Here is a 14,350-nt window from a genome sequence, read left to right as displayed (position 1 = left end):
CCCCGGGGGCACACGCGGAGGTGTACCCCACCACGAACCACGGAGAGGAGCAACGGTCGTTCCGCTGCGGGCGCGGAAACGAGAGGAGATAGCGGCGAGCTTCGTGCACCCTCCGCACCCTCTCCCCTGCCTCCTCGCGGCCAGAGCCGGCGGAGGGCGGAGGGCACCGTGGAGGAGGAGGAGGAGGTGGGATTCACGGTGCCCCGAGGACGTTCAGCGAGACAATACGCTGTTCGTGGACCCTGCGGCGACTTCACGACGGACCGCTCGCTTCTCCTCTCCTCTTCCCCTTCTCTTATTCTCTTCCCTCTCTTTTCGTTCCTCTTTCTCGCCGTTTATCCGCCCTTCCTCGTTTCATCCGCTTTCAGCCCCCTGGTATTCGTCCTCGGATTCTCTACGCGCATTCTTGTTTCGCAGTTTTTAAACAAGAAGACCATTCGTGGTGGGTATATTCTACTTCTCTCTGGTGGAGCAGAGTGGAGTTTGATTGTTTCTCTTTCTTACTGAGACGGTGTCACGGTGTATTGAGCTTTGTATTTGATTTCGAATTTATTGAAAATGATAATGATATGTTTATACTCTTCTTAATTTTTTTTACAAAGCTTCCTGAAAACTTCTTTGAAAAAAAGATTGAACATCTCGAAGCAAAATTTCTTATACTAAATGCCAATACTCTACGCATAGATAAATTTGAATGCACCAATATCCATCGATATTTGAAGATGTTTGAAATATTAGATACAAGGCACTCGATGCTGCCAAATTTAAAAGATTCGATTTGCAAGAAACGTAATAATTCTTTCACGAATACCTTTCTTAAAACATTCTTACGCAACTCCACGAATAATTTTCAATACGCATATTCTAAATGCTAAACGCGAAGCCAATCCAACTAGCTGTGAACGCAGTGCTAAAACATTTCCAGAAAGAAAATTCGACGAATCCACGTATCCCTCGATGAACACATTGACAAATACCATAATCCATCCAAAGGCATCCAACGCTGCCAAGTTTCAAAAGACTCGAGGAACGATTCAACGAACGATGGATGTACAAGGAAGTCGTCGTTTCTCCCGGAGAGTAACCGGTAACAAGGATTATATTCGCGGAAACTTCGTCCTTGTTTGCGGGGGAGGGGTGGGAGGAAGGTGAAGAAACTATCTCCGCGGCTACGTTCCGTCTTTCGATGTAATAAAGTGCACCACGACCTCGCTCCGGGGATGCTGCACCTCCTCCCCTCCTCCCCTCTATATATATATATATATTCGTCTTCCCTTCTTTTCCACGGATTCTTTCTCGCCCTCTCCACCTTTTCGCCCGCCTTGTGTGCCCGCTCCTCGTGGAGGGGGAGCAGGGGGTAACGATGCCCCGAGGCGGGCCTCCTCCGCTGCCGCGCCGCGCCGCCGCTGCACCGCGGTAACGATAAGCAACGAAATGAAATATTAATGAAGTACCCTGGGCGCGCGCGACCATTTTTCGCGTCGCGTCTCACCACCGACGCCTCGGGTGTCGAAGAAAAAGTCGCGGGGGAGGGGAGGAGATGGGGATCATCCGGTGCTTCCTCCGGTGGGGGAGGAGGGGAGAAAAGAAACGGGAGAACGGGTTGGAAAGGAGAAAACCGCTGACGAGAGCGTGTCTCGCTCTCGGTGGATAAAAGTAAATTGATGACGAGGTAGGATTTTTTATCGGGGCGGTGGTCAATCCTGGGACGAGTTGCAGGGCGGTGATTCGATGCGTTTCCTTTCTTTTTTTCCGTTGGAATATTTCGAGTAAATAATAGTAGACGGTTGATAAAATAGAATCGGAGAAAATTTTAATAATAAATTTCGATAATTTATTATTCGAAGCATATCGCAGATAACGAGGTTATACGAAGAGCGGATCGATTATAAGAGATACGAGTAAATGTTATTCGAGCATTTTAAATAAAGCATCGCTTAAAGTGAGCTTTATTAGAAATTTTAATTAATTACTTTTTCAGCTGTTCTTATTATTGGGACAGTTAGAAGATGATAAAATAAAATGAATATATTTTATTCGTAGATATTTTTTATTTTCATACAACAAAAAGATATTGTTTTTAAAATTAAATTTGGATCCCACATTTTTTAATTAAATCGCGTCGCAATCATAATTTCTACAATATCATCAATTCTATAATATTTCTTTTAGCTTCGAATCAACGAAACTCTGTTCAACGAAATTTAAAAAAATTCAGAATTTTTTTGACTAAATCGTATAATCTCTAAGTCTCGAGTTCTATCGTTCAAGTTGTAAAATATCTCGAGTAAATCTTTCTAACTGTTGTCACAGGTTTAAATCTCTTACTTTTCCAACGATGATTTCTCGTCTGGATGCAATTATCCATACGGTGCGCGTATGCAACTAACATGGATTCGTCAAGGAGAACGCGGATCGCTTGTGAAAGGGTTAATCTATCGCGATATATCATTCGAGCGTCTGGCATCTGGTCATCAGGGAGTCAATCAGCGACACGTCGATCATATTTTTCACACGCAAAGAGTTTCCTCGATAATTAACGATCGACACAATCACACTTTCGATCACACTTTCGAGACATAATTTCTGCGTGAAAAACATAAACACGTGAATTCATTTGAGAGAAAAAGAACTCTCGAATGAATATCATCACAGTCGTGAGCTGAGAGAAACCGTAAGTTTCCGGTCTCAAAAAATATTAAGAGTTTTCTGTACAAGTACTCGGTTTTGATTTGTATCTCAACGTTCTCAAAATTTGCATAACTTAAAAGTATTAAAAATACGCTAATAAATATTGAAACGCTATCAATAAGGAAGATTTTGAAAATTGATAGCGCATTTTCCAACCTGAATGAAAAGATAATAAAGAAACATCAAATGAAGCATTATGCAGGGAAACAGTATACAGATTCAGGAAATAAATACAACTCTGTATTATCGTTTCGCGTATACATATATATAACGAAAAAGAAAGAGTAAAGGAAAATAGAGAGAATCTCTATCCGTCCATAAACGAAACTTTCAACACCCCCCCTAAGAAATCAAGATCCAATCCCACCCCACGAAAACAGAAAAACATAATATAAGCGATAGAAGGCAGGATTCGGACTCGAGGAGCGAGCTAATTCGCCGAAGCCGCGTTTTCACGAACAATGCATGAAAATAACCCATTGCACACTTTTACCACGGCGGTTCATGTCAGCGTGGTTGCATTTGCGATGAATGCGAGATACCCCGGGCAATTCCCTAATTGCAGTGAGAGGCAAACGAGGCGGATGAAAGAGAGAGCTGGATGACCGCCGCGCGACGAGGACGACGAATCTTATCGAAAGAGGAAGACAGAGAGAGAAAGGTAGAGAGAGAAGGTGAAAGCTAGAGGAGCGGACGGTGGAAAAGGGAGGAGAGAAAGAGAGAGAGAGAGAAAGCTATTCTCAGCTATGCTTCGAGCGCTCCAGAAACACCGTATCTCTCTCTCTCTTTCTCTCGTTCGTGCCACTCCACGTTCATCTTCCTCCTCCGTCCTTCTCGACCAGAATCCCTCCTCTCCTCGTCCCGCTATCTCTTCCCCCTTTCGCGACGTGTGCAACCGCTTCGAACGGCTCGAACGCCCCCGCGAGCCAACACGGGCCAGCGCCTTCTCCGTGTATCACCGTCTCCCCTCGATCTTCACGATCTTCACGAGTCGCCCGCGGGACCCAACTGCCTATAACCAGACTTCACGGACCGAAGAAAAGGGAACCTGCGATCCTTTACCAACGTTTCCCTCGATCTTCTTCCCTCCCTCCTTGCGCAGCCTCGACTCGATGTCCCTCTGCACGTCATTGCCGCTTACTTCCACCTCGGTCGGGATCCCCGTTCCCGTTCTCGAGTCGAGAGAATTTAAGTACGGTGCTTAAAAATCGATGGACATCGTCGCCTATAAAATATATATATATCGATTTCGTCGCGTTTCGTTCGTTATTACGGGAGGGAGGATTCATCGAAACGTGTCATCGTTTCCAATTTCAGCCGGTTTTTTTTATAAAATGACCACGTAAAAAATCGAGCACGGGCCAACGATCCCGCTCGCATTTAATATCCTGCTCCCCGGCGCGATATCATCGCATTTTCCATGCCAATTGTTTTTAATAACTCTGCATTCAAATGAAGCGAAATTATCCTTCCCTCCCCTGTTCAGTCTTCTGTAAGGGGAAAAAAAACGGTTTGAACGAATCAATGACAATTTATTCGAATAGCGGGTGTATTTTGTATGAAAAAAAAAAAAGAAGAGAAAAAAAGGGAAGAAAAATTAGCGAATAATAAACAATTCGTAACTCGTAATTCGCGCTCGCTCTCGCTTTCTCGCCGGGACAAATCGCGATCGTTCCATCACCGTGCAACGATCCGGAAATAAACGACAAGCCAATTAATCACGCCGGCACAGTTATATCGATTCCACCCGCGCGATCCTTCGATATCGCCCGATATCGTGTCGGATCGGTGGCCACGATCGCGATATCGAATCGGTGAACCGGATCATCCGAATCTAGCCATTCGATGGAAACTACGTTCGCGATGGGATCGTCCAAAAATCCTCAGCATCTAATCGTTCGAGTCGTGCGTCCGATAACGGCGCTGCTGCACCTACCCGAGGCGGGCGTAATTACGAAACGCCTGGTTTCTCGAAGCCAAGGGGGTGAAAGTTCGCGGCACAACGTGACGGTCCATTTAACAAACTGGTAAAAGTTTGCTTTTGGTTATTCGATCGGCTCGTCCCCTTTACTTTTACAAGTACAGTGTGCAAGTGTATAGAGCAAGTACGTAGGTTATGTTCGGCGGGAAAACGAAAAAGTTCGGCCGGGAGTAAATCTTATTTCCTCGCGTAGGGATAAATACGAGACGCGCTCAAGCGGCGGAGTTTAAAAGCTCGGCGTGGCCCGCTGGTGCCCGTTAATGGAGTGGTTATGGGAGAATTATTAGACGAGTGTGTGAGATTAATTGCGGTTAAGCCTCCTCGTTAAACTCACCGAACGGATTGAATTATAGCCGTCGGTGACGATAAAATAAACCCGCGTTATTACACTGTAATTTTCTTCGCCCGTGGATAGGCCGTTCCCTTTGTCGAAATACTTTCTTCTATTCTTCGTTCCACCATTTTATGTACACGTCATATTTTATTACGTATTAAACGTAGAAATCAATTGGACGATTTCTACGTTTTATACCGCTTGCAAGATTTAACGTTTAAACTTTTATTTAACGTTCTATTCGCTGAGAGAATATTGATTAACGCGTTTATATTTTATTCTTTTGAACGGATTTAGAAAATCCTACGTTGAACAAAATAAAAATTTCAAAGTAATATATTTTGAAACGCATTCTGATTGATATTTAATTGACAAATGGAATGATACTGTCGAATTGCTGTAATCAGACTATAGATATTGCTACCGGCATCAATCGAGTAAAACCACGAATGATAAATTTGAAAAGGAAAGTTTCAGTCACGATTATTCTATTCTTAGACGACTTGCTTTTTTTAGCCTCAGCTTTTATTTAATCAACATCTATACAAATCTTTCCTTTATAAATCATATCTAAAAAAAGAAAAAATAGAAGCAAATGGAAAGTGTTCCAAAAAATAAAAATTGTACGATAAATAATCCTTATGAATAATTTATCCATTTTAAATCGTGTTATTGATCTCGTCTTAATGAAAACAAGAAAACCACGAATTGAAAAGCGAAGAAGAGAAAGACGAGATACCCGACGACTTTCAAACTTACTGACCTCGAACGAACTTCTGCCTTTCTCCGCCAACTTTAACCCTTCAAACTGACGAACGACATTCGTCCCAAATTCGATAATCATCATTGGAAACTCGATCAAATCGGATTCGGGGTCGATATCGAACGATAGGGGAAACGAGAATTATTGAAATTCACGAGGTTCGTTAATCTCGTTTAATCCTCGCGTGCGAATAACAATGCACGGATGCCGGGATACTGTTACGCGGTTCCAATCGCGTTTATATTCGTTTTATAATGGTCGATAAATTATCGTTAATGCGACAAGCGAGTGAAAAAAAAATATCGAAACACGAAGATTACACCGTCCATCCTGTCCATCAATAATCGTGTGATTATACGGATTGCTTTCGTTCATGCATGAATTAGGTTTGAATTAGAATTTTTATAACGATTCCACGTGATCTGCCTATCGTGGCAATTTTTCATGCAATCTTGGAAGAAGAGGAAGCGATATCTCATCTTCTACGTGTGTGTATGCGTATAGTAAGATGATTCTCGTCTAATATAATAGCGTGATCACGATCGTTCTGACAAGTTGTTATCTTTGATGGTGGCGTGTCTGAAACTTATACGTGGCTTCCACTAATCCAACTCCTTAAGTAGCATGACCCTCGCGCGAGTAAATCGAGTAACATTTAGCTTCCACGTATTACGAAAAGAGTAATCATCATATTTCTAAACCGTAATCAATTGAAAAGGATCCCAAATTAGAAAACTCGTAAACTCCATTCGCATTATCCGAACGAATTTAATCGTTCGTTGTGTTTGAAATTATGTACATTCTCGCTCGAAAGATTAAAATGAACTTGTGACTTGAGAAACTTAAATTGTCGCAACAACGCAACAAAATAAATCCAAAAAAATTTTTAAAAGGCAAATTTTCCGCAACAAACGTCCACAATTATTTGATAATAATCGATTTTATGAAATTCATCTAATATTTACAACCAAAAAGTCAATATTTTATTTCCATCAAGACGATATATAACCTCAGATTTTCAAACAAATATATATATATATATATACGATTATATTCACAACCGGTGTCCCCGCTTTCTGCCAAGAATTCCACGATGGAAATCGTGGAAGCCGCGATGAGGGTTTCGTGAGGACGCGCGCGGAGAAAGAGCGAGGCCCAAGGCGGTTAATAAACGTTATTGGCGGGGCCCGATCGCGCTAGGTGGGAGTTAAGGCCCAGAGCACATCCCACGGCCATCTATGGGAGCCGGGCTGCCTTTTCTCAGGAAGCATTCGGTTACCTTACGTAAGCCGACGAAGGCTAGACGAGGACGAGATAGGACGATTGAACGAGGACAACTCTCGATGAGGACGTAGAAAAAGGCGAAGAAGGGGGTGAAAGAGGAGGAGGAGGAGAGGGAGAGAAGGGGAGAGGGGTATCGCAGGCAGACTCGAAGAGAAGGAGCCCGGGGGCTGTCTGGAATCTTCTCAAAATGATTCACAGCCTCCGGTAATTTACATTCGCTTGCGTGGGTGATCGTCGAGTCTCGGTATCCGGGGTGGGGGCGGTTGGGTGGCGGCGGGGGGCAAGGGGACCATACTCCTCTCTTTGCCGACTGCCATCGAAAAGGTTAAACATACACCCACAAGAGGTCACGTAACCAGCCGAAGAGAAAGAGAAAGAGTTCGCCACCTTCCTTCTTTTACGTTCCACGTACATAAGCGAGAACGTGGTGCACAGCCGTCGATGCGCATCAACGGTGGGCGAGCGGAGTTGACCCGTTAAATCCGTTGAAAATGTCGAGAACTAGTTAAAAAATTTCGAGTAAAGTCACTTTGAGTAAAATTACTCGTTAAAATGGTTAAACGATTGATTTGTTCGTTCGCCTATCGCAGTCGATGTGATTTCGTCTCGGCCGGTTACTATTATTGTGTTTTGAACAATAAATTGTTGAAGTAATTTATGGAATTAATTACTTTATTCGTAACTTCAATTATTAAATTAGTAGTATTTCAATGGAACAGCGGTTAAGCTTCGAATCCAGAGTCTATTTATAATTTATTTTGTTGGATTTATATTTAAACCGTCTTCTGCCGATAGATTTGAATTCGAATAAGATTGGATTGTGCATGGATGCACAAAATTGGTAGATCCCTTTTTTTTTAAAAAAGATCTCGAGGAAAGGGGGCGATTAAACAACCATCAAGTTTTTATCACTCTTAATATTTTATACGCAGCTCGTTTCGAATTTCAGAAGAGAAATTTCAGAAGGGATTTGGGAGTCTCGAGACAGTGGTCCCCCACAGGGGATATTTTTTAATGCTCTTCGCGAACTGTATCCTGCAAATCGGATTTAATGCTTCGTGACTTCATTGGACGGACCACTGGAAATCGTTCTGTCAACGTTTTTTAACCATTTGGAGCGTTCCAGGGGGTCGAATGCACTCGGTCTCTCCGCTCTTTCTTGGCACTTGATGTCTTTACTTTCGGTCCACCGATCCAGACTCGACTCATCAATCGATTCCTCCATCATTGAAAAAAAAATCAGGGATTAAAATAGCATCCATGAGAACGATGCACGATCATCATCGTTACATCAGCAAATAGAAAGGAAAACGTCACTTAGCTGGATCCTCGAAAAATTTTTTCGTTCAAAGACAAAGAATTTTAAGAAAGATTGATTATTTCTCTCTCTTTTTCTCTCTCCATGATTCAAAAGTGGACATCGAAAGAAATCACGTAGGAGCAACGACCTCTTTGTTATAAGAGGAAAAACAAGCGTCCAATAAAATATCGATTTCAGTAAACTCCATATAAATGTGACGTCTTACACTGATTAAATAATATTCCAACCAGCATTCACACATGAAACGAGATGCGCGCAAAAAGAAACGCATACGTAACACGCGATTTAATTGCCTTGACTCGCGTGGACGAGGACTTGTACCGCGGTTCTCTAGCATTAACAGAACTACGAAAGGACAGAGGGAAAGGACGAGAGAGGAAGGAAAATGAAAAAAAGAGGAAAGAAAAAAGAAAAGAAACGGAATCGTGGAAGAGAGAAAAGGAGGAAAGAGACAGGAGGAGGTTCTCGCCTTGGGCACGACACGACCCGTTTCAAAGACACGTAGGGCCAAACCAGAGGGCAAAGGAGGGAGGGAGACACTTCTCCCTAAAATATATGGAGCCACGGGCAACACTCGGACTCTCCTCGTTACATCCTGGTGGACGCCTCGGGCTCTCACTGCTCTGTATATATATATATCATATGATACAAAAACATCGCGTTATTTTCATCTTCCTTCATCGCGAACGCGTTGTCTCTGTCCTGTCCATCGTTCTCCCGTCTCTTTTCTTTGCTTTTCTCCCGCGGACGAGGCAAGAAAGTTGCCGGGGGACATGTGACCACCACCATTATGCCCGCGCCTTCCTACTCTCCTTCTCGACCTCCTCCTCCTCTTCGTCGTCCTCCACCGTCCCCCACTCCCCGTCTACGTACTCAACGAATGCACTTCGCCACGGTGTACGTGCGTGCGTCCTTCCTCGTCTCCTTCGTCATCTTCGACAACGAGAATTACGCATTCGTTGCGACCATATCCGTCTCAGAGATCGTAGATGCATACGGGTTTGACAATACAGGATTTTCCTCCTTTTTTTTTTTTTCTAATCCTGCACGAGAGTGAGAAGTATAGAGGCGGATGTATTCGTAATTTTCGTTATGCAATTAGAATGAATTATCGGCGACGTGTTGTTTGGTTGATTGGGGAAGATCGAGACGGTACTTGAATCAAACGGAATTGTGCGAAAAGAGGAAAAAAATTAAATATGGTATAAAATTGATTTTCGATTGGTTTTCAATTTTCTTTAAATGGAAAATTCTTCAAGCAATTCTTGTTTTTCTTCAACGAGGATAATAACTTCCTGTGGGAAGTTGTTAAACGAACGCGTCGAATGATTCAAAACTAAACGAAACAATGGCTCGTTTTCTTTAAACAGTTCCTGTTTAATGCATAGCATTCAATAAAATATTCCAAATATATATAGTTAAACCTCGGACGGATCATTGACAAAGGCATATAAACACTAATTTTACGAAGGTACTCGGGGAAGGTAAAGAGTACTACAAGAGTTTAACGAGTTACAACATGGTATAACCGTGCATCAAGTTTTTCCCTCCAAAGAGTCGAACAAGCGAACGAATGAATACCTGAATATATATATATATATAGAAACTATAAATTTATTAAAGATTGAGGGAAAAGAGATGGATACGAAGAGATGGCTAATAAATCGACGACGATTCCGATAAAACTAGCTGTAAACTGTGCTCGTCTCGAGTCCATTAGAAAGATAACGCAACGACGCGCAATCGTATCGTGTTTTTCCCTCGTTGCAATCTTCCACGAGATCTATCGTGGATCTATCGCGTACGAACGTAGACGAATCGATCCATCACTGCGAACGCCACTTGATTCAACGAATCGACATTCGTCTCTTCGCGCTCGAAAAGAACGATCCGCTCGATTTGTTGCGTTTTTGTGGACGGAGACGAGAGAGAAATCATGAAAGAAACGAAGAAATAAGTAAGAATTACGATGAAGGAGAATTTCTGAGATTTAGAACACGAAAAGAAACCGTTTAGATATTTAACTGTAATTTTGAAAAGAAGAACAGAAGTTAGAAGTTTGAATTTTGTTAAAATTAATAAATTTAGGAAATTTTAAGGATTATTATAGGTCTTGATAACATGTTGAATTATAAAACAGAAAAAGTTTTGTAAAAGAAAAAAAAATTGAGGAGAACTCTGATTCGTTCTACAATTCTACAATTAGTAGAGAAGATACAAGTTATCGATCAAGTAGATCTGGAACACCAAACACAGACATACTCGATATTACGAATTCTGAATCGCTCTGACTCAGTCATCCTAATTAGATAAGTAGGGAAAAAAACTGATACAAAACCATCTTTATTCGCGCTAATTAATTCTTTTCTCATTAGTCTGCGCTCTTTATGGTATTCTTTGAAAGATCTCCTTTCTACGATGTTCTATTAAACAGATGTAGCAAACTTAAAATCTTTCGCAATACGATAAACGACAAACAGAAAGCACATTCGTTATATTTTTCTCTTCAGAATTCAAAAGGGGAAAAAAAAAAATGCTCACAATCTCAAATAAAATAAAACAAAAACTTTTTCCTTCGATCTTTTTTCGCTTATACCCATCCTGAAGCATGTTAGATCAAGAAAGGGAAAAAAAAGGATACATTTCACAACATTCCCTTTAAAAAAAATATACTCGCATTTATACAGCCGAATTTTACATCAAATTCCATCCTTAACCTTTCTCCTTCGATCTCTTTTATACCAAGAAAAAAAAGAAAAAAAGAAAAGAAAGCAAAAACTCATTCCTCCCCTCTCCCTTCCCACCATCAAACCCAATCGTCTCCCCCGTTGAAAAAAAAAATCGCTCAACATCGACTCGTTTCCACGAACGATTTCCTTTTTGACGAAGATGGCATCATCATCGCGGAATCGGATTGCTGACACCGGTTTAACGCGTCCCTTCGATCGAGGATCCGAAGCGAGCGATCGACAAGAGGCGGCAAAAAAGGCGGACAAAAAAAACGTGCCGCGGATCGATGCCCAACGATTTCGAATGTTACTCGAAATGGCCAAGTAACAACCTCCCTCTCCTCCCCCTTCCCCTCCCCTCACGTGTCCACCGACTCGTGGCACGTATACACGAGAGCGTCACTTTGTCCCTGACGAAGTTAGCGTTTACGTATGCGAGCAGCATCGTCCGGTGGGTTTGGAAGTGCCCCGGGCATTCTGGAACGATGTTGTCGGCCGTGGCCGTTTCAGCCCGGGGCGGCTCGAATACGACGGACACCGAGAGGCTTGCCTCCCTTTATATCGGCCCTCGCCAACTGCCCCATTATTCTCGATGGCCGATGGCCAATCGTATCGGCCGAGTACCAACTCCAACTTTACGAGGTATAGTACCCCGACGAAGGTGGCCGGCCCTTCGCTTGGAAAAGCTCCAGCTGGGGATTCGACGAGCCCTCGAATCCACCTATTCGAACCCCTCCTCCCCCTTCGCCGATTATATTTGTCTTTTATCCTTTGTCTCGTGCGACGATGCGCATCCCGTGTGATTTTTCGACCGTACTCGGTCTGCAAGAGAATTCGATACGAGGAGAACAAGTTTGAAGAGATATTGGAAATATCTAGTTGTTGTTTGGCTAGTAAAATTTTCAGAGAAGAGACTGGAAAGAGAAATTTTGGGAGGGGAAATTTGCGCTCGAAGTTTTGACAGAAGAATTTTATAAGTTGAAGTTTATCACTGTCGTTAGGTGTAGGTGGCGAATTGTTTTCTGGACAGAATGAAAGAATAAAGGGTTAATAACAAAATACCAAGGACACGTGCAAAAATGATTCGAATCTTTCGATCGATCGCTGTGTAAACAGTGCTGGCGAAGAAGAAGGAAGGAGAAGGGAAAGAAAAATACATTAGCCCTATATACAGACAGTTTTTGTACAACGAGAGAAGAAGTGGAAAAGAAAAAAAGTAGTAATTCGATCGAAGATTATCCCCTTCCGTGATAAGATACAATGGCCCGTAGGGTGCTCGATCCTGTTTTCGTATATAAATCTTCCGGACAACTCACTTCCCCGCACCAGTAATTTCAATCGTGAAATCATCGATTCCTTTTATTCGCGCCGATATCACTCCGAAACGCGACAATATCGCCTGCTCGCCGGTAATGACGCACGTCCAATGCTTCTTGAGGATAATTTATGGCGGCGTGCAATTACCATTGCCCTCCTCCTCCTCCTTTTCTCCCCCTCCTCCTCCTCCTTTGACCGACTTAAAAAAGGTAAATGAACGGGTGGGCACGACCGGGAGGAGGGAGGGGGCGGTGGGCAATACCGTGCATACTAAATATCTCATTAGTTAACTTGAAGGTGGATTCGCAAATTATTATTATTAGTATAACGTTAAGTGGAAGCGGTAATAAATACGGGAGAAAGGGGGCAGATAGACAGAACCGTTTATCTAAATTGTTTATCGAGCAAATTATTTTCGAAGGTGGAAAAATTATACCGAGTCATCGTCTCGCGTCTCCGTTTCTTTTCCCTTTTTGTTGATTGTGATGAAGGAAATATTACGTGTACTCTATGATAAAAGTAAGAGTAAAAATTTGGGGAATATTAAAAAGGTAAATAACAATGTATTGAGTTAATTGGTGCGTGGTGGAAGGGTTGTTTCTAAAGGTTTTAATATTATTTACGAGGGATTGTGCAAATTGAAATTTTTATGAAACGATCGTATTTTCGTATATCACGTGCATTTTCTATATATTCTGTACATTTAAATTTTTCATAAATATATAAACATCTATTGCGATCTATTTGCATAATGAAAGTTATTATACCACATGTATGTAATAATACTAAAAAATCGCCGAGGAATCAAAATTTATATAATTTTCGTGTAGAAATTGCCTTAAAAGTTACTAAAGAATGTACACAAAAAAACCTATAAAGACAGATTTGAAACTCTCCATCCATAATTTTTTATGAAGATGAATAAATTGCGAAAACTATGTTCTAAAATCATATGTATTATAAATACGATATATGATCCTTTAAAAAAACCGTGAATCGATGTTTCTTATACATTATAATTTGTTTCGAGAAAAAATGGCATTCGAGAGAAGAAAAATTTCATACGGTATACGTCAATCTAGAGGTATCCGAATCGTATCGACGAGCTATGCAAAAACAAAACGATATCGATTCTTAGATAAGTCCGAGTGTTCTACGAAGACCAACCTCCTCGAAGAGCGGAGGAGCTCGGGGCGGTTATGAAAAGGCCGCGAGACGCCCAAAGGAAGAGAATCCAGGATCTCCGTTGAAATAGAACGAGGAACAGGATGACGAACGCGATAATCTAAATTAAAGAAGCTAGACATCGGATTAAGGGATCGAAACGCGGGGAGACCGCGACACCCCGGGCGTGCAACGGGATGAAGTTGTTTCTCCGTTGATTAAATTTCATTTGCATCGCAACAAAGTTGCCCCCGCCGAACCCCACTTTTCCCGCCGGTCCCTCACGAGCAAATCGAGTTCAAATTACGCACGCGGAACGTTGTGTTGTAAAAGCAACTAACTAAGTAGTACGTCGAACTCGTATAATGGATCTAAACGTCGCGATCGAATCTGATAAGCATCTGAAACGTAGAACAGTAAAAGATTGGATAAGTGCACGGGACGATCAACTGCGTAAAAGCTATTCATCCTGCGCGAAGGATGGATTTCTTCTCGACATATCACGAGAATCGAATAATATATCTACTTCGTATAAAGCCGACGATTTTTCACTACGTATGTTTGGCATATTTTGATTAAAATATATAATATAATAAATATTAGATAGATCGAATATTATGATGATAAAGGTAGTTAGAAATTGAAATTTAATCTCGATATGACCAAAGCCCAGATTTATCTTCGTAGTTTGTTGGTGTGCGTAGAAATGGAGTGAGTGGAAAAGAAAAAAAATATATATATTAAAATAAAATTTCATCAGTCAGTA

This window comes from Apis cerana, linkage group LG7, assembly GCF_029169275.1.
Source record: "Apis cerana isolate GH-2021 linkage group LG7, AcerK_1.0, whole genome shotgun sequence".
Lineage (NCBI taxonomy): Eukaryota > Metazoa > Arthropoda > Insecta > Hymenoptera > Apidae > Apis > Apis cerana.
Note: the sequence above shows the minus strand (reverse complement) of the source record.